The 19606-nt window shown below is 42.2% G+C and overlaps 1 protein-coding gene across 1 annotated transcript in view; it reads left to right on the top strand.

Moving 5' to 3' along the window:
* disp1 (dispatched homolog 1 (Drosophila)) overlaps window positions 1–19606 on the top strand; it is an 86413-nt gene that overhangs the window by 32393 nt on the left and 34414 nt on the right. Inside the window, exons 4-5 of the mRNA XM_014973747.2 lie at window positions 17177–17240; window positions 17759–17830. The gene's annotated coding sequence lies outside the window, so the exon portion shown is untranslated. The remainder of the gene's footprint in view (window positions 1–17176; window positions 17241–17758; window positions 17831–19606) is intronic.

Raw genomic sequence — 19606 nt, 5'->3', positions numbered from 1 at the left:
ATTGAAGAATAAACACAGTAAAGGTCAGGCCTATGTTTTACAGTGAAAGTAGGAGCATTTCCACATGCACAGTGTGAAATGAATTCAAGGGATTGGGACTGAACAGCTGTGGAACCATAAGAAAACCACTAATCAGTGAGGTTAACCAGAGAAAATAAGCTATAATTTGCAAGTGAGCATAAAGATTGGTCTCTGGAGCAATGGACGAGGTCATGTGGACTGAGGAGTCCAGAGTGATGGGTGCATAAGAGTAAGAAGAGAGGCAGATGAAGTGATGGACCCATCATTCCTAATGTCTCCTGTAGAAGCCTGTGGGGGCAGCTCTATGATCTGGGGTTGCTGCAGTTGTTCAGGTCTAGGCTCAGTAACATTACAAACTGACCGACGGCTGAATGGCCAGGTTATTTCATCAATGGACTTTTTTCTTCTGTTATGGCATAGTCATATATTAAGATGACAATGCCAAGACTCATCAAGATCAGATTGTCAAAGAGTAGTTCACACATGGATCAGTCTCTGATCAATGTGTGTGACCTTAACGGGGTTAAGGTCAGACCTTAGCCCCGTTGAGAAGGCTTTGCACAGTGGTCAGACTCTCCCCATCATCAATACAAAATCTTTCTGAAAACTAATACAATACTGGATAAATCTTGACATTCCTGAAGCTAATTGAAACAATAGCTATGTTTCCATTACAAGGGGGAGGGGAAGCTTTGTTGATATTCTGCCAATGTTGAAAAAACACAATTCCGCAATTGTGGTTTTTCCATGGAATAAGAATCACAATGAAAATCACACTAAAGGAAGTTTGTTCATGCGACGTCATTAAAAAAACATGCCGCACCAATATCCTCCCACCACTTGCTGTTGTCTTCGTCTTTGTCACCAGAAGTCACATGACTTGTGAGATGTGAAAACAGTGCAGTTTTGTGAAATGCACTAAATTTGATACGGCTGAAAAACCACCTCATCCAAGCGCAAAAACTTATCGATAAACGCCCATTCATCCATTTTCTGTACACCCTTATTTCTAGTGGGGACAGGAGGGGTGCTGGTGCCTATCTCCAGCAAACGTTTTGGGAGAGAGGCGGGGTTCATCCTGGACAGGTCGCCAGTCCATCGCAGGGCAACACAGAGACAGATGGGACAAACAACCAAACACTCACACTTAAGGAGAATTTACCTGACAGTCTTTGACTGTCAGGTAAATTCCAAAAACTCAGGTCCAAAAACCTGAGTTTTTGGACTGAGGTTGGAAGCTGGAGTACCCGGAGAGAACCCATGTATGCACGGGGAACATGCACACTCCATGCAGAAAGACCCCGGGCCGGGAATCAAACCCAGGACCTCCTTGCTGCAAGGCAACAGTGCTACCAACTGCACCACTGTGCAGCCTTATCGATAAACGTGTCTTTTCAAAATTGCAGTGTTTTTGTTAAGCAAATGTATTTTCGGAATTCTAATTCGTGCAATTGTGAGGCCCAGGCAGTGTGTTTAACTTCCGATTGGTTTAGGTCGAAGTGACTGAGTTGGGGCTTGGTTTCTGATTTTCCACTTGGCTTTTCTAAGTCTTTGATCATTTGCATGAGACTCTTGTATCTACATGGGTTCATTCAGTCGCCTGGTATGTGCTCTCTGTCAAAATGTCAAAATGTGGTATTTCGACATGTCGGTACCTGGTGCTGTGGGTTGGGGTGGTCAAAATTTCCCTCATCACAAAAACACTGTTCTCAGCACAAAGATGAAGTTTCTATCGTTTTAAATAAACCCTAAGAGAAAGCTGCATTGAAACATCACAGTTCTAACTTGTGACATTTAATATTCTCTTGAGTTCAGTCTTCAGTTTGCAGAGCATGCAGGCTCTTATCATGGCTCCGTTTGATCTTGTTTGACCAAGTTCTTTGGCTCGTAGATCAGTGAGGTGTAGTTTCACCAGTGTCATGTAGTATTCAGCCCGTAGTCTGAGAAATGTTTGCTTTGAATTTGCGACAGGTTAAGTTCCGATCCTCCTTTTTTTAGAGAGAGAAAGCGTATCCCACACGCTGAAAGAGGGGGGCTGCAAATGAAGGAATGGCACAGTTGTTGTTTTAGCAGCTGAGATTTTTTTTCTTCATACAATTTGCTTTGATCCCGCTGGTTGGAAGCTTGACCCATACATCTGTGTCTGACACTTGGCCGACCTGCCGTGTGTGCGTGTGTGTGTATGGGTGAATGCGCGTGCATATGTGGATGCTTATTTTCACTGTAACGGGTATCCAGGCTGTTTCTCCTGAGAAGTTACAGAGAGAGAGAGGTCGTGTGTGGATGGAGCAGCTGAAGGATGAAGCTTTTAACCCGGCGGTTCAGATGATCACATTTTTAATGATTTGGATTTCCCGCTCACATCTCTCAATATGAATTTTATTTTCTTATTTTCTAACCTTCCTATGTATTTTATTGGGGTTTTGTGTGATGAGACCAGCACAAAGTATGACATGGCTCTGAATCTGAACAAAGATGCCAAAGACTTTTCAAATTATGGAATAAAGAAGTCTGAAAAGTTTGCATTTGTAATTTCTTCCCTTTGATGTTACCCCTAAAAGAAAATCTTCTTGTGGTGCTCAGTGAGAGGGACCAGGCGGTGAAACAAAGAGGTTCAACAGCGTAGGCAATTTAAATCTGTCTTTAAATTAACCACTGCATAAAAGCAGATGTTCAAGGTCTCTGGGTTTTTTTAGAGAGCTTTAGAGAACAATAGTGATATTTCTTACTATTCTAATATAGTACAACCCCACAACAGTCTTGCAGACAAGACCCTTCTGTTGTCCTGAACTGGCCAGAGTGAGAGAGCATTTATCAGAGATAAAATCAAGAGGGTCATGGCAACTCTGGAGGAGCTACAGAGATCCACCACTCAAGTGGGAGGACAATGACTAGCAGTCCTATGAAGGGAAAAGAATCTGTTGAAAAACATTTAAAATGTATGTTCATAGTGTATCCTATCCAGTTTGAATGAGCTTAAGCTAATTTCTTAAAGAAGTATGGGCAAATATGTCAGTCTCTAGCTATGCAAAGTGTATGAATACTTTGGCAAGACAATTTGGTTAATTTCAGCTTCTTTGGTTGCATCTAGATACTAATGTCTTATGTGTGCTTAGAAAATACTTATTGGGTTTCTTTTGTGTTGAATTGGATTAGTTGGGAAATGTAGCCCAAAGGGACATGCGTATTCGTGACACCATTGCGTCTTTCTTTTAGGCGGCATTGTCTGATATAGAGGATCGTCTTCGGACCATTGTCCTGCGAGTTCCGCTGGTGGTCCCTGCCGTAAACGGCTCTCGAGGAGGAATCCCTTTCTAACGTGCTCTCTCCTTCCTCCAGGCCTGTGTCTCTTTCTGCGGTCGACCTCTTGACTGTCTGCGCGTTTCTCCGCCTTTCATGCAGCCCCTTTCGCTGTCTTTGTCACACGCCCACATTCGCGCACACAGGCTGAGCTCTGTCCCAGTGCAAAGCTAATCGCATATTGAGGTTTTTAGGTGTCTGTGGGGAAAGGAAGGACCCTGCTGGCTTGTCAGCGTCTCTGACCTCTCTGTCACAATGGGTCGCTCGCTCTCCTCCCACTCGTTTCCCTGCCAAGCTGGAAAGAGTAAATATTTATCAGCCCCCATGACAATGAGCCAGCTTGGGAGAGAGAACCTCTGACTGGAGCTCAGGCATGGCCCCTTGGCAAGGCTGATGTCAGTTAGGAAGGATCGTAGGGAAGTTGAGTTGGAACCTCAGTATGCAATACACAATTGAAACATAAAAATGCTCTCAAGGTAGCAATTTGTTTTTACCAGGCAGATTCTCTGTACTTGAGTGGTGTTGGTTTTGGTCTATCCTTTAGAGGAGTAACTTATAAACTCCTGTGAATACTGGGAATCCACTGTGACGTGAGCTATTGGCACAAGACCTTGCAAAACTAAAAGACCACAATATTTCTTGTCAAAAGAAAATCACTATCACAAACCCTCATACTCTTTCTGTTAGGTATGACTAAATATCTATACTGTTTTGAAGAGGCCTGGAAGCAAAGGTAATTTTGAGACTCTTATTTTCAGTTCAAATTCAAAAATACTTTATTAATCCTAAAGGAATTTTTGAAATATGAAGGGGAAAGACTTTGATTAGTAGATTTGTAGGCACTGTAAGAATTGCACAATAGGTAACTACAATTGATGCTAATGTTAGAATTTGCTTTGGAACCTTCTGAAGCAAATTCCAATTGGCATTAAGCTAAAGGGCTAGTTCATGATTATATGTATTTATAATTTCTCTCATCACACCCTACCCTTTAACTGAAAACCAACAGGCTGCTGCTCAGTATTCTGTCTCATGTTATTCATTGGACTTCCCTCGAGATTATACACTCCTTTCATGCTTTTATCCACTGCATACTTTTTCACATTGCTCTTTAGAAGATCCAAGAGAAATGCTATCTCGTTTACTTGTGCACAATGAAATGTCAATCTGATTTGAGGAAAGAAAACAGCCTAGAACCAAACATCCAATAACATGTCAAATAGGCCTGATAAGCTTTTTACATGTACTTGCAGTGCAACGGGGAAGCGGCATTGCTGCAGCTGTACTGTGATGAAGCACAGACACAGAGTGCACTAAACGATAAAGGAAGCACCTGTCCCAATGATTGAAACGCAGCGAATTACAAGCAGGTGCTTCCATGCAGGTTCATTTGGTAGGATTTCTTAGCAGTTAAGCACTTCCTGTACTTTCACATAGAAGTGCTGGATTTGCAGGAGGCAGCTGAAGTAAGAATACTTCGTAGGCAAAAAAAAACAAACAAAAAAAAAACAAGTCCGAACAGATTTCAGAATGTATTAAAATTGTTTTGTTTAGCTAAGCCCTGCACTTTGAACAGATTTAAAAAAAAAAAAAAAAGTTCACGTTTTCAGACTTATCTCCCAGCCTATTTTTTTCTTTGCTGAGAAGAGCACACAGCCACTGAGTCAGCACATATTCCTGAGGCAGCAACCAAATCAAATCATTGTCAATTTGCTCGCTGCTGCGCTGTTGTTCTCCGCAGGCATGTTAATTGGCCCAATAAGATTTGTTTTGGCTGAGCTCCACAGTGAAGTTCTAATATGTCAGATATGGTGTGAAAAAGCGGGGGGTAACGGCCTGGCAGGGATAGGATCCATGTGTGCCAGAGAACTCAGAGTTTATGAGACACTTGACTAACAGACTCATAATTTTAAGATGTCTTTGATTCTTGTTTGTTTGAGCACATTGAGAATATAAATGGACTTATTCCAGTAAAAGCAAACTAATACTCGTACATTTCTCCTTGGATAGTTCTTGCCAGAAGTTGCGTAGACTTACCATTCTCATGAATCTCGCGTAAATTTTTGGCTTCTTTTTGATGAACTTCTATTGTTCCCTTTTCCAAAGATAACGCAACGTCCACCTTTGCTGTTTTTTTTTTTTTAAAGACAAGAATGACCCTCAAAATTGTAAACTATCCACACAAAACGATACATAAAAGCCCAAATACATCATTGGTTAACTGTTCCGCAGCAAGTAGATTTCAATAATCTCCTGCCATACTTCTGTGTATAGCTAAGGGCACGGCTTTGTGTTTTGTTGGGCGTTTGTGAACATAGTCCAGTTGGAACTCTCATTTGAACCCAAGTTTCAACCATTTTCATGTTAATTTTGAGCAGACCAACGTGTTTTTGTAAAAAATATTTTTTTAAAAAATGACAGGAAATTTTAAAAAAGCACTTGGTAACTATTGGAAGACATTGTCGACAAAACTTAAACACACAACTACAGAGTCCTAAAAATGTTAAATACAAAAAAAAAACAACAAAAAAATTACAATTAAAATAAATATAATTTTTTTTTGTACTTCATTTAAATTCCTTGAACAAGCTAATTAATGCTGGTCACATTCAGATCTGACCCAAGACATAAATGAACCAAGCAGCTGCTTGGCATTTGGGGGCCCCATAAAGGCATATTTTGTTTTAATAAGAATGACATTGCTATTAAATTAGATTTAAAGGGTACAACATACATGAATAAAAATAAATGTTAAATTGTTTATCATTTAAATTTAAGATTTTAAAGGAGCTGTCTAGGTTTTTTTGTGAAAGTGCAAAAAAACATAATGTTATATACCTTTAGTTTGTTGTGTTACCATAGCTACACTCTGATGCTATGAGTTAATTTTTTGTGGTTGGGCTCTGGGGGGCTGTTTAGCTCCACATGCACACTCTGTTGTACCCTCCCCTTGTGCCTGTTCTCTGTCTCCCCCAGTCGAATAGCAATATGAGCCTGTCTGTTTTAAACGCACCAAAACGATGGAGTAGAAACCAATACATTTTCAAAGAACTCTACCAGGGTAGAGTTGTACAGCAAGTCAAACCCCCTAAAACTAGCATCTGTTCATTAAAATGACGTTTGGGAGTGACTAATTATCACATGACTTAACTTTAATCATCTTTTCCCTTTTATTTGATTTATCTTTGAATATGACCAAAATGCAGCTTTCACTTTCTAGCTAGAGTTAGAGGGGGGAAATGGCAGAGAGTAGAAATCCAGCCAAATCCTCTAGTATTTATGTTTTCTGTTAGCTTGGTTTGTAAGGGACAGGATTATGCATGTTAAGCGCAATCTTAGCCAAACGTGGCATACATTAGTGTAATGTTCTTGGCCTGTGTTGAACGATACGAGCAGGTAAATGTGGAAATCATTAAGCGACGCAGCCTGAGCAGATGAGTCAGATTCAGCGGATGTGTTTCAGTCCAAGGGTCCTGGAAGTGTTATAATCGCTCTGTGTATTCAGTGTGGAAATCATTTATTCAGCGTTAAACCTGTGTATGAGCATCCTGTTTTGAAACTATGTGCAGAAGGAGCATCTCTGGACATTACATTTTTTGTCCAGTGGCCTGATCTCAAAACATTAGCTTAAGTCCCAAACCCTTCCCCTTATATGTTGTACATTTGGTTTCGCCGTACGCCCAACTGTGAGACTTATTGCATAGCTCCACAGCAATCCCAACACTTACAGATATGATTGTGGTACCTCTTGTCCTCCCATTATTATGACTTTTGGGGCCCGTTGACCCAACGCATGATGTAATTCCATAAGCCTGTCACCACTAATTTCCTCTTCATTTTTAATGACTAAGATTAATACCAGACCAACGCTGGGCCTCCGACATTTACAGGGCGTGGATTTTTTTTTCCCTAATTTTTATTTTTTTAACTTTTTTTCCCCCCAGTAATTTGCTGTTAGAACAATTTCGTACTGTTTATAAATATTTATGGACATACAGAGACTGTTAATAAAGTCCACACAGGTGGAAGGAAACTGAACAAGTTTTTTCCCCTTATTTTCAACATTATTGGTTCTGTGTGGAGCCAAAAAGGCTGAAGCCACCATTAAACATGCTATAATAACGACTTGTTTTCACGCATAAGGGAGAAAGGATGGGGGGGGAGTCATAGGTTAAACGTACCCTGATTTGTCTACGGATCATTTCTGCTCTGCATGTGCGGACAAACACACACCTGCATAGCCTCACAGCTGTATACACACACACACATCGACACACAGAGAACCACCTGTTGGCCCTTTCTTCCCCCCTATGATACTGTATCGGTTTGTTTTTGGTCGTCAAGGCTCAGCGGCTGCAGAGGGGGGTCAGATGTTGTGTAAAGTGGATGAGCTGTCAAAGGGAGAAAGGGGCACCACTATAGTTTTAGTACAGTTTGCTTTTTTTCTTCCCACCCCCCCTCTTAAAGCTGGCACTTTTGATCAGAAGAATTTCCCCCAGCAGAGTGGAGGGATGGAGAAAACTCCCGCTGCTCTCGTACCTTCTTCACTCGCCCTCATTTCACAGCCTCGCAGTCTGTCCGCTGTGCTGGACCAAACACAATGTGCGTCTTTGTGTGTCCGGAAGAAGCAGCGGCTTGTACATGGGGAGCGTTTCTGGGATCCATTTGTCAGAGCCTACATTCATCATGGAGCCCCACTGTTGTCAGACCTGCTGCTTTCCCACCGCTTCTCTATTACAGCCTGCTGGTACTCTAACAGACACTCAACACCAGACCTGACACAAACAGTCTGACATACGCACACTCGTCAGGACTGTGCACGCGCAAAATTCTGAGCACTACTGTACGCTGTACCCTGACAAAAAAGATGAATGAATATAAGAAAGTGATCCTGAGAGAGTCAGGCAGCTCAGCTCTACCTAGAGATGTTGGGTTTAGGTAGCTGCTTGAATGTATTGGAGCACCGATATATCTATCGGGATTTGCTTTGGGAGCTCAGCGATTGGCCAATACTTGCATCACAACCTCCCAACCATGCCCCTCCAAGTCTCACTGTCATTGCCCATGTAAGCGTTGAAGCCCCCCAGCAGAACAAGGGAGTCCCCAGGAGGAGCACTCTCCAGTACCCCCTCTAAGGACTCCAAGAAGGGTGGGTAATCTGAACTGTTGTTCGACCCGTAAGCACAGACAACGGTCAGAACCCATCCCCCACCTGTAGTCGGAGGGAGGCTACTCTCTTGGTCACCGGGGTAAACCCCAACGTACAGGCGCCGAGATGGGGGGCAATAAGTATGCCCACTCCTGCCTGGCACCTCTCACCATGGGCAACTCCAGAGTGGAAGTATGTCCAGCCCTTCTCAAGGAGACGGATTCCAGAATCGGAGCCATCCGTCGAGGTAAGACCAACTATTTCTAGCCGAAACCTCTCAACTTCACACACCTGCTCTGACTCCTTCTCCACCAGAGAGGTGACATTCCACGTCCCAAGAGCCCGGAATGGGTTTTGTCCGTAGGGTGTCTGGGCTCTCCTTTAGAAATAGGGTGAGAAGCTTGGTCATCTGGGAGGGACTCAGAGTAGAGCCGCTGCTCCTCACGTCAAGAGGAGCCAGTTGAGGTGGCTCAGGCATCTGGTTAGGATACCTCCTGGACGCCTCCCTGGTGAGGTGTTCTGGGCACGTCCCACCAGGAGGAGAGCCCGGGGAAGACCCAGGACACGCTGGAGGGACTATGTCTCTTGTCTGGCCTGGGAATGCCTTGGGATTCCCCCAGAGGACATGGAACAAGTGGCTGGGGAGAGGAAAGTCTGGACCTCCCTTCTTAAGCTGCTACCTCCGCGACCCGACCAAAGAGGAAGAAAATGGATGGATGATATGGATGGACAGTTGTAATTACAACTCCCTTACACTTTACACAAGTTTTTTCACTGTTCATTAACATATCCATCCATCCCTTTATCCATGTTTTTTCTTTGGGGAGATTGGAAAAATCATTACCTGGACAGTGGTCTCTTCAGGGAATCCTGTCTTCTAATGCCGTTTTCATCAAAGGAGAAGTTGAGTATTCAGTCTCAGCCTTTTCACAGTAAACTTCCCCAGCCGGGAAAGCATCAAAATGAAAAGCATCGAAAAGATCATACCGAGAGAAAGTGCACTCGTCCTGAGAACTACTTTTTTTATAAATCGCTTCCAGAAGGTAGTTTGTCAGAAATGTTCCTCGTTCCTGAGGTAATCAAATATCCAATGCCAAAACCCAGGTAGAAAAAACATGCTGACTAAGATCTCTGCCATACTAAAAATCATGGGGAGCGCCACAGATGTAACATGCTGTCAGTGAAGATGACAGACAACAAGAATTTCTAGCGTGACATTTGGGCTGATATTGAGCTCTTTGAGCGCAAGCACTGCAGGCGGCGAGTTCTGATTTGTTGGGGGATCGAACATTGTAGATATCCTCTTCTTTTGCCCTTTTCTGCAGCACAGAAGTTAAGGTTTGATAGTCAGGTCTCATCTCTTCAGAGGAAACGTCAGAGGAAGTTTGCTCTTTTGGAAGATTGGCCAAATCGTTCCCTTCTACAGCGGTCTCTCCAAGGGTAACGTTTTCAGACCGATTTGTCTTTAAACCCTAGCCACAGCAAACTTTCCCAGTCGAGGAAGTTTGCTGAGTTTTGCCCGGTCAGAGAAGTTTGCTTCCCAGTTGTGGAAAGATTGAAAAGATAAGCATCAAACTCATCATACTCAGTAGACTCGTCCGTATAACGACTTATTTCAAAAGTGATTACAGGAAGTAGCTTGTTAATAACTTTCCTCACTCCTGTGGTGATCAAATATCCAGTGCCAAAAGTCAGGGGAAAAAAACATGGTGGCTGCAACCTGTTCCATTTTTAAAATCATTGTAAAACACTTTGCTAAGGGTCAAAGAGCTTCTTGTATATAACCTCCTGTTTTGAGAACCAAGCATTCATAACCTCAGAACCAGATGTTCTTTGATCTATGTCATAGATGAGGTCATAGCTACAATGAGTCTCTGTAGTTCTGAGGGAAGTCTTGCTTTTGATTGTTGCTATGGAAACGGTCAAATCAGTTCTGCATGACTCAAATTATTAACCCTTTGCAACTGCGTCACTTATTCATTTGAGGCGCCATGACGGACATCAGAAGGGTATATTTCAGGAGGCTAGGAATTAAAACAGGGATTTTAATGGTCTTAATGGTTAAATATTAACACGATGATTGACGATGGTATATTAAAACCATTAATTTAAGTAGAATTTTTCATCATTCTATCAGGTTTAAAATTTTGAGTCATACTTGACTTAAAAATATCTTAAAAGTAAAATTAAGTGTAACTTACACACATTTGCTGCTGTTGTAAATTTTTCCTGCTTGGAGAAGAACTACAAAGAAATAATTTTGGTTTAATAATTTTATATATTGGCATAAAAATAGAATAAAGGATGATCCCAAAGAAATGATGCTGCTGCTCCATATTTGATGGGTTGTAAACGACTCACTGGAACACAGTTATTCTGTACAGTGCAGAAATGTAAACAATAGACAGAACGTAATGTCTTCCAGCTTTTTCTGTGTAACTGAGAGCTTGACACCAACAGCAGCACAGCGTCAGCAGCCCACATTTCTGTTAGCTGGGAAGGAGATAAATGAGTCCATTTCTATACTTTCCTGTAAACTGGTTATGAGTCTGCTGGTTTTTCACTTTTCTTGTATTTTAACTATTATACCAACTGGTAAACAAATGCTTATATCTGTTTTTAAAAGAATAGTAGCTTCTCTCTTATGTCTCCATCAGATGAGCAGCATAAGTAGGTTTTGGTGACATTATTATTAATAATAATTAGATTGTTTTTGAATACGATGTAGGATTTAAAATGAACTGATGAAGATGGTCTACGTGTCTAGTGTGTCTGTGGTTCCCTTCTGGATCTGTTACCCCATCAACCCGATGTGGAAGACTATGTTCAGAATTTAGATCTCGCGGCATCTCGCGGTGTCAACATTGCAGCTAGTGGGCTGAGGGAAATACAGCTCTATTTTGTAGCAATTCAAGAGCTATACAGCTTTTATCGCTTTTCAAAAAATTAATCAGCACAGAAACTCCAAAGCACACAAAGAAGCAAAATATATATATCTATATATATATATATACACGCACACATTTCTTTTGTCATAGAACCCCCAAGAATTTAAAACTACTTTCACCCCTGGGTTCTCCACATGTGACTGCTGTCAGACAAGTACTAGACCTATCCCCGAATGTTGCTACCTTAGAAATACCAACTTCCATGGATTTTATTGAGATTTTACACGATAGAACACAAAGTAGTTCACAATCGTGTAAAATCAGTCCGTATTTTCAACGTGTCTTTCTGTGTCGTGACTTGCGTTGTAAACGTGCACATCTTAAGTCTGTGACTGTTCATACATTATTTTTCTGATTTTATTCATCTTTTTCCTTTGGGTCGTCTCATTAGCTCTGACCGTGAAAATTCAAAATGCAAGACGGGATACAGATCCTCCGAGAGAGACTTGAAACGAGTACCATGATAAACTGTCAAGTGTTCATGTGTGTAGGAGTGTGAGACACAGAGAGAAGAAAGCAGCTGCAGAGGCCCTGACTCTCGCCCCTCTGGCGCAGACCCTTCCACGGGGAGCAGGAAGGGCTCCAAGTGCCCTGAGCTCAACGCTCCCCGGAAACAGAGACATCCCATCTCCTGCTCCACACAGGCATGCACATGCATAACCCAGATTACATGGATTAATGCATTATACGCAAACGGACCATATTAGAAGCTTATCTCCTATTTTTTTTATTTTTTTTTCCACTTTATTTAGACCAATTAGATCATTTAGTTTATCAGTACTAACTTGTAAAGCGTGTTTTCTGAGAACTTATTTTTTTCTTTTTTTTCCCCCACCCTTCTTGTACCCATCACATTGATGGGAAGCAGGACAGATTTTTTAGTTTTACCCAGGCCTGCCATCCTTTCAGTCCCCCCACAGGGACCCTCCAAAGAGCCCACTTGTCCTTCAGTGAGATGACACAGGATGAAGTCACTGTGTTTGCCTTGGCGCCAGCAGCTTTGTCTTCCAGCGCTGCACCGGTTTGCCAAGGCTCTTGTTCTCACAGCGGAGCGCTGTGCCCACTACTCAGTGAGAGGGACCAGGATGTAAAACAAAGAGGTTCAGCAGCGTAGGCAAGCTGAAAGAGCAGATCGGTTTTTCATTATTATTGTTTTTGCCATCATTTATTAGCTATAAGTTTTCTGCTTTGCATAGTGTTACTAAATCAATTTTGTTGTCTTTGGTTGAAATGTTGTTAGAAATGTTCATCTTCTTTAACTGAACATGTATCTGACTAGAGAGCCATATTCAGATGTATCTTTAGTACATTGAAAACAATTCAATTCACTTCAAAAATGAAGCTCATAACATCCAAGTATCTTCAGAGAGTCATAGGGGATGATTGTTTTGTAGGTAATCTCATGATTGTGATGACATGCCAACAGCTTGATTTCCGAGTAGCACTGACAAAATTTCCCAAGGACACAATCAGTTGTTGGCAAGCACAGCTAATCCACCTTATTAGCTTTTGCCGCTCCTCTTTAAATCCCTGCCTGGCCGCCTGGTTATAAAGTTGGGCAGAGAGATGTCGTAGTCGTGGATACGACCCTTACCTTTTATGATTGATGGAAGAGATGGTTTAAACTTCCTCAATCTCTCTCTGCTCTGCATCTATGAAGCCCCCTTTCCAGCGACTAAATGGAACTTTGCGGCTATAAGATTGAACTGTTTTGTGAAATGAGATATAATCTTTAAAAGATTGCTAAGTGACTTCGCAATTAACCTGAAACCTGTGCTGTCCTGCAGACATCTAGCCTGACCATTGACTTGCTGTGCAATTCTACTTGATTCTAATCTCACTTCGCAGCTCTGTCTGGGCTTTTTCTCCCATTGATTCCTCCAGTAGAATTTCTATGAACAATGACGTCAACTTTCTGCACAGTTTTGGATTGTAGTCTGTCTGTAGTTTTAGCAGTGGCAGCAGAGGAAGCAAACAAAACTGTTCAGTCCATGTTAGCCATGCTTCCAAATATGGAATTAACATTAGCCACTTTTCTTTTCATGGTAATTTACAGCACAGATAATTTCTGGTAAGCTACGAATCGTTTGTCTGGCACATTACATACGTCACGGCCAAATGTTAGCAATTGGATAAAACCCCAGCATTGCCCAGTCCTCCAGGAAACAATCATTTCTCAACAGCCAAGGGTCCAGGCGCTCTGTACGAAGCCAAGCGAAGTCTGGTTGCTACCAGGTTAGCAGACACCTGAAATTAGCATCATTATTATACACTGTCCAGCATTGCATGTTAATAGATAATAAATCAGCCAATTAGTGGCTGAATTCAGCTAGCAAAGTGTGCCGAATTCATAGCGTATAGCTGAAATGACGATTGCAGAGGTGTACACATTTATCCCACATAATCTTCTTTAGTTGTTTGGTGTGTTTGCATCTGGGCCAAATAAGACACCAGCAGGAATGAAAACAGATGGTTGATATTAAAAATGTGTGTTGCAGCACAGTTCTGTGATGCTTTTGGGATGAGACAAAGCTAATAACTACGCTGAAGTCCCTCCTGTTGACAATAAATGAGGGTTTGATAGAAAACAGAGAAATGAACACATTGGAGCATCGTATTTAGTCAAAATGAATTTCATCTGTGGGTTTAAGTCTGGATCATGAAGATCCTCTGAGACGGGGTTAAGTACTGCAGAGGGGCCCGAGTGTGAAGGAAGTTTGTTAATGGGGTGCTTACTTTGGCGACACTTTAGTGACACTTCCATCTACAGAGCCCTGAGTTTGCATTTCTAGAATCACAGAGAGGTTTTTCTTTTCTTTTTTCCCCTCCCATCTCCTTCCCATACCCTCATCCATCATTTGTTGCAGCATCACTCTCTCTTTCCCCCCTGCATCTGTATTTTTGACAGCCAAAAAGTTTTAGGCACAGAGATGTTATCTCACACCTCCAGTAATTCCAGCCATGGAAAAGAGGGGGAAAAAAGTCCAGATTTCCCTCTGAGACTCCTCCTGGAGAAATTTGACACACGGTTGATATCTTCCAGGTTTGATCACAGTTTTCTTTCAGCATCATGTTAACCTGTATTTGCGTTAGCTCTCCTCTGTTAGGTGTTCAACATTAAACTTTGCTTTCCTGCCTGTAAAGTTGAAAGCACCCTCACTTTAGACGATTGCGCAACTCACTAATATTCTGCGAGTAACTGAAAGATTTTAAGCTGCGTTCCGATCTTTGGAGGAAGATGTGCGCAAACACTTTCATGTACACGGTGTGTTAGCAACGGCCTTTGAAGGGGAGCCATTCCTCAAAGGCTGCTCTCTTCCTGAAGAGCAAACGCTAACTTTGCTTCTCTCTCTTCAAATATTTCACACGCACAAAACATCTGTCTGTGAAATTCCTCCTACACAGACCTTCATGTCAATTCTCGGCCCCACTTTTTTTTCCCCCTCTTTCAGATCAAACCAAGAGTCTTTTGTAGCACCTTAAGATGTCCCTGTTCTGTTCTGAAGACCCTCCTCATTTACAGGCCTCTGCTTCCCTTCTACCACAGAAGAACTCTGTTTTCATACCACTCCTCACTTAAATCTTTACTTTCTCGGTCCCATCCTGACCCCACCCCAGTCCTTGCCCTCAGACTTAAGAGTTTCAATTGAACTGCGTCGTTTTTCAGGCAAGGAAGTTCCTCTGCTTTTGGAAAGGAGAGAAGAGAGATGGAGAGGATCTGGGGGATCAAAGCAGAGGGTGTCCGATGTTAAAGGACAAAAGAGCCTCTAAATCTTCTAACATCATGTGGGATCCTAAAAAAAAACAGACGTAATTAGAAGACTGAACCGAGCCAGAAGTGTACATATTTTAATGCGCAAAAGCAACAGGAGTGAAACAGCTAGCCTCTGTTTCTAATTTCCAAATGCTGGTTGGTCGTGTGCCAAGAAGGTTTTTTTTTTTTTTTTGTTGCAAGTATTGATTCTGCATGCATTTGCAAAACCCTGCAGGGCTCTCAGTCTGGCTGTAAAATAAGGTTTACACTTGTTTTAATTACTATATGCCTTGAATTATAATACACAGATGGTCAATTTTATACAAAGCGTGGGTCGTTTTGGCCTGTGGAGTTGTCTACAGTGGGGGTTCTTGGATGAATGCTGGCCTTGGTGGGGCCCCTCTTTCTGTGCCTGGTGTGTAATACACAAAATTGGGCTAATAAGAAGGAGAAAGGATGAGAAGTGACTGAAAAGAATTTTTTTCCCTTTAAAAAGTAAAAATCTCCTCTTTGTTACAAATAGATTAACTGCTCAGTGGGAAACCGTGTTCACACAGAACTGTTTTGTATTCTACACCGAACTAATTTGATAGTTTGCACCATCTTGTGAACGAAATGGACTCAAATTTTGAAAAGCATCCGAGATGAGATTCGAAAATATTGAAACTTGTATGATACATCAATGAGGGGACATGTAGGCTGAATGGTGGTAGGAGGGGCATAATGGCTGTAAAACTGCATCACTAGTGATAAGCGGGAACCAAATCTGTTTGACATGGGACCAGCGTCGTTCCCTGGTACCATTAACTCTGTTACCAACAGTTCAGCACTGCCGGTTTCATTTACTTTCCGCCTCTTCATTTGGGTTCAGTAAGAGGAAGATGAAATTAGGCGAGATACAGGAAGCAGGGGAAATTTCTCTTTAACATACAGTGCTGTTCTGTACTGTAAGCTCATTGCTCTGTGTTTTTCCAGTGTTTGCATGGGTATCGTCATTGAGCTGGTGAGCTTCTATGTCATCTGTAGCCGTCATAGAGCTTCAGAGCATCTCAAGACATGGCACTGACAAATAAAAACAGAAGATACATGAAATAAGTGAAAGCAACTGACCTGAACTAAAACAGATAGGTGGGGAATCTTTGCTCCACCTTCCTCTCGACATTCTTCTCCCAGGTGTTGACTGACAGCTCAGAACATGCATGTTTGGTTGACAGGTGAAAACCTCAGCCAAGAATGTGTGGAATTGCACATGGCTTTAATTTGGATAGCGTAATAAAACGAAGAAAAGCAAAACCCAGGGGAGATGGGGATAAACCAATAGAGTTAAAAACACCTTTCAAACTGGTCTGCTCTGGCTGGGACACGGATCAGGTTCAAGAGGTTGCTAAGAGAAGTTTTGCGGTCATTTAGTAAAGCACAACACACGTGTATGGACATCTGTCTCTTGACACCCAAGCACCAGAGGCAACTTCCTACAGGGGAACATACATCGGCAGCATCAGATATGCATGAAAACCTACGCCCCTATTATTTCCTGTTAAACAACCCACCGCCAGATTCTGGTTGCCATTGGAGGTTGGCCCCCAGTGATCCTGTTAGGACCTTTACTGTTCAGAAACATGGATGCTTCTGATTTAAACTCCCTTTAGCCAAATGTCTCTAATGTGTGATTAAAAAATAGGTGTCGATGGGGGTGGGAGGATTACTTTTAGGAATATTATACTACACTGTACTTTTTTTGTTTGTTTTTTGGAGCAAAGCTCTAGAGGGAGTTTGGTCCAGAGTCGAGTTGCTCCCACTGAAAAGGTCCAGTCACCCCAGTGCTTCAGTCTGGTATTTGGGACACCTAACACATCAGTAGATAAATAAATCATTTTATATCAAGAGGTCATGTTCACAGCTCCAACTTGAACTTATCCTCATGCATACATGGTCTACACTGGGGTTACATCTCTACATATTTCTGTCTTATAAGTTCTAATCTGTTTTATTCTTTTATTTCAGAGGCACGCCATCAGTAGCAGTGAATTTAAAGCCAAAATGACCGAACTGAGAGTTTCACATGGAGGTAAAATCTAAATAACTTGTTCTTAAAGGGGCAGTATTATGTAAAATCAACTTTTTTGAGCTTTACGTCATGTTATGATGTTATTCCCTCATCAAAAACCTACCTGGATTTATTCATGCTTGTTTGAGAAATCATTTAATCTCCATGGCAACCACTCAGCTGTGCAAAACACCTGGGTGGACCTAGCCCCACCTTCAAGGACAAAGCAGCTCCTTGGAGCTACAGTTTCCAAGCTTCCAAGCCTCACAGATGCCGTGTTACTGTCATATTGTGATGCCTTCTTGAAAGCAGAGTTTCAGAAACAGCAGGAGTTTTTAAAGAGACAGAGGCTCAATTTCAGGGAGTTAAATTTCAAAGTCAAATTTGCTTTAAGTTATATTTGATATAACATAGTTACTTGATTGTGCTCTAAAATGGCACTGTGTCCCTTGAAAATACATAATACTGCCACTTTAAGATATTAACTTTGTGTCTTCTTATTTGATCGTAACAAATAATTAAAGTATGTATTTTATCAGAAGAATGATGAAAGCTGAGAGGAAATCAGATGTCGGACTGAGGTCAGACTGGACTCCAGCGCGACTCTAAAGGTACAAACCGAGATAAGACTTTAAACTAAAACACCTGCATGTAGCCACTTTAAAGGCCATCACAGATAACCTTCAAAGAACATCTTTATCTAGAGAGGCAGACTTTACTCACATGCATGTTGAACCGGAGCGCCGGGCGTCATTTGGACACTTTCCAAAGAAAATTCAAGCTTCCCAGGAAGATCACCTGTCAGCTAACCCAGAACCATGTACAGATGTTTGAGCCAGATGGTTGTGGTGCTAAATTAGGGCTTCCCCTCTGCATCCTATATGCAGTGAAACGTTAACCTTGGCAGCATATAGGAAAGAGGAGAGGATTAAATGAAGCAGAGCCTAGTGTCGTGGCTGGTTGCGGGAGTTTAGCAGGCATCAGCTCCCACTCAGCTTTCAGTCACTCCTCGGGCTCTTTGGCTCCTTCCGGACATGGTCAGGGGCCACAGCGCTAATCAGGTGAGAGATATCCATCCTCACAGCCGAGGTGTCGGTGAGATTGGGTTTCAGAAACTCAGACACTCAGAAGCCAGTGCGAAGTGAGACATTCGTGCTTGGCCTTTTTTTCCCCCCTCACTTAAACACCTTCTTTTTTTATCAATGCAACCCTTTAACCTTTTCAATATTACTTCCATTATTTTCAATCTTATAATAACCAGATATTATTGCACGTAGGGGTAGCTGCAATTCTAGGATTACCCGCCTCCTTCTTCATATATGTCTGTGCGCATTAAGGCACAATCTTAATGCTCTATTAGCTCTTTGCTCATGTTTTTGCAAATCACACAAGTCAGATCATGTCTAAGCTAACAGAACAAAGCCTTCCAGAGGGTTTAAAAATGTTTTTATTGTTATTATTATTATTATTCCTCTCCCGTTTTTCTTTCTTCTCGCAGCTGTTTGAGGTTTTACAGCCTTTTCTCTTCTCCTCTTTCCTCATTGAAAACAACAAGTTTTCAGTTTTGGGGGGCGCACGTCTGCTCTGCTTTCTTCAGTTCAAAGACCGACAGTGAAAGGGAATTGATTGTTATTGGGAGGCAGAGCGAGGATGAGATGATCTGAAAGCAAAATTGGAAAGACGTTAGATTATTTCTGACATCGCCTGCCAAAGCCTTAAACAGTTCAGAGGCATTCCATCCTCCTCTGCCCTCTCTCCCTCCCTTAAACCCTCGTCTTTTACTCTTTTTTTCCCCTTTTTTTCTGTCCGCTAAACCTGTCACTTTGATGAGTTGTGTGCAATCTTTTCGTGGGCCGTTCTGCTTTCACCAGGGCCTCCATCCTTCCTGGTACAGTGCGCGTCCTTTGATGTAGTCCCTCCTTTAGTTCCATGTGGGTAGACCTCGGCCCTGCTCCACTGAAGCTGAGCTTCTGTGGTACGTTTTTTTTAATGTCGTGTTTAAATGTAGAGGATAAATAGCCGGACGCTGGCGTTGCAGCTTAAATGCGTTTGTGTTTTATCTGCCGTCAGATGAAATGGAGGCGCAGTCCAACACGCTGAACCCTGTACAACCTATTACTACCAGGTTATTATTATTCCAGTCAACTACAAAGCGCTGCGTGGCTTAGGCTTTAACTGGCCTCGGGGCCAGATGTGAACAAGCGCCTCACTACTGCAGATGATTACACTTGCTATATGAACTGTGTCCTAATCGTGGCAGACAGCTAAAATTAAAGCCAGGTACTGCCCTCCGTCTTCCCAGCATTCCCTAAGATAAACCCAACTCTCCTGCTGAGCACAACCTGAATGCATTTTTAAACTTCGGCTCAACTGTTTTTTTCTTGCTG

This window comes from Poecilia mexicana, unplaced genomic scaffold, assembly GCF_051168715.1.
Source record: "Poecilia mexicana isolate PSO_F unplaced genomic scaffold, ASM5116871v1 scaffold_21, whole genome shotgun sequence".
NCBI lineage: Eukaryota > Metazoa > Chordata > Actinopteri > Cyprinodontiformes > Poeciliidae > Poecilia > Poecilia mexicana.
Note: the sequence above shows the minus strand (reverse complement) of the source record. Positions and strands in the feature narration are given on the sequence as shown.